We start from the raw sequence: 2043 nt of genomic DNA, 5'->3' as shown, positions 1-2043 counted from the left end.
GGACCACCCTTTATATAACAGAACTATAAAACCCTAAAAATGTATTACAAACACAAACAGATGTCATAAAGTGTTAACAGCGATAACATGCCTAAACACACAACTAAATCCACACATTAATATTATATAATGTGTTTTTTATTCAGTATGACTTAAATAACACTTGTTTATATAGGCGGACCAAGCATTTATACTAAAGATCAGAGGAGAGGGTGTTCTGGCTGTAGATGTAAGGATGTTGCTCAAGATAAATCCCTTAGCACTCTTTATTTGTTGAGTTCATTTAAGTGTAAAATAAACTTAGAGAAGAGTGTGCGATAGCAAACACCCACACATGCATTTGTTCACATGTCTACAGCTTACAAACACTTACAGTATGTTGAACAAGTACAGAGATCATCCACACAGACATTCTCTGAAGTCCAGCACATATTGAAATATGGATGCGCAGCACTGTGAAAAATGCAGAAGGGGTTTGATTTAGTGATGCATTATCCACTATCACAGCAAGACAATATCACATTCAATAAATGATTATTACAGTGGAAACTCATAAGGTGCTCAGAGAGAGATATGAGTGAGGGCTGATAAGGGAACATTTTCCCTGTCAGGTTTGTACAACAGATGAGTCCAATTTAGAGAGACTTGTGTGGGCAGTTTCTGTTTGCTAAAAGCTCAAGCTGAACATCTTCTAATATAAAGTTCTCTCAATGTTCCATAGAAAGAAAAGGGATTCCTTTTCATCCATCAAGTACTGCTGGGGCTATCGTGAGAAACATCAATCACTGTTTTTATGCTATATTATTATTATGTGTAATAAGTGATGTTCACTAAGCAAGTGTTGTTTGCCAAAGTATGAGCAATCATACTAAATCAATACTATCGGTCATACTTTGAATTATTGATAAAAAAATAAACCTAAATAATGAACTTAGTATTAAATTATAAAACTCATTCTGTACTGTTTTTGTTTCAGACATTAATGTGTGCCATTACTTTTGGGTCAATAACGGGACAGTATTTTATTATTTTTTTGGCCAGATTATTCATTTATTAAAAAAAATCTTTCTCTGTGACCAGTAGAGGGCAGAAGTCTTGATCTAGAAACAAGCCTCTCTTCCCTTTGCCATAGTCTGCTGAGAGCACACGTTCTTCTTCACACAACCCAAACTCTCTGCAACTTCAAGACAGCTGTGGCTGCGAGGATAGAGCAGAAATAAGGTATGGGAATCAACATGTCCTTCCATCATAGTGAATACAACTTGACAAGATGCCTACCGAGCGTGACTGTGCTTGCAGGAGAAGATGACTGGCATAAAGTGCGTGGCTGATATACAGATGAACATCTGACATGCCAGGGGAAGGAGGAGTGCTGTGCATGCTGTGCTGTGGATTTGACAGGCACTCAGTGCTTGGGTGTGGTGTTAAAACAGGTACAGACAACTCGGTCTGTCAGCATTCAGAGAAAGTGAAATGTTAAAATGCCGCCGCAATCACATCCCTCATTTTCACTTTGAATAAAGCTGCATGTGTTTTTTGGCAGGCGGTGTATGATGGTGTGATCTGGCATGTGGATGTGGGTTGGAGAAGCAGTGGCTGATCATTAGGGCACTAAAGTGTAAACAGCAGCAGGCCCACAGGAGAAGCCTAACGTGGCCTCCTCACAGAAGATCAATAGCCCATCCATAGAGAGCAGCACACACACACAACATATCCTTAGCAACAGTCTTTGAGATTCACCACCAGATTTCCCATTAAAAATGAGAATTCTGTCATTATTTACCCATTGTTTATTTACTAGTGAAAGTGAAAAGGGACTGTCAAGCTCCACAATGACAAGAAAACACCATAAAGGTTGCTCATATGTGTCACAAGACGCCTAGGAATGCATCGCGATTTTGTGACAATGTATACAGTTTTTATATTCCATTTCAGTGCTTAAATTTCGACTTAAATTTCAGTGTGTTTCTCACAAAAAGTTACAGTTTGGCTTCAGAAGACTTGGAATATAGTGCTTGAGTTGCATGTACCAAAAGCTGTAGT

General features: G+C 38.6%; 1 long non-coding RNA gene across 1 annotated transcript; it reads left to right on the top strand.

The window, feature by feature from the left end:
* The first annotated feature begins 1143 nt into the window (after nucleotides 1-1143).
* On the top strand, nucleotides 1144-1735 carry LOC107702078 (uncharacterized). The gene is made up of 3 exons (XR_001635728.1): nucleotides 1144-1221; nucleotides 1300-1433; nucleotides 1544-1735. It is a non-coding gene; the product is annotated as an uncharacterized LOC107702078 (long non-coding RNA).
* The last annotated feature ends 308 nt before the right edge of the window (nucleotides 1736-2043 follow it).

The sequence above is a fragment of the Sinocyclocheilus anshuiensis genome, unplaced genomic scaffold (genome assembly GCF_001515605.1).
Source record: "Sinocyclocheilus anshuiensis isolate Anshui unplaced genomic scaffold, SAMN03320099.WGS_v1.1 scaffold54, whole genome shotgun sequence".
Classification (NCBI taxonomy): domain Eukaryota; kingdom Metazoa; phylum Chordata; class Actinopteri; order Cypriniformes; family Cyprinidae; genus Sinocyclocheilus; species Sinocyclocheilus anshuiensis.
Note: the sequence above shows the minus strand (reverse complement) of the source record. Positions and strands in the feature narration are given on the sequence as shown.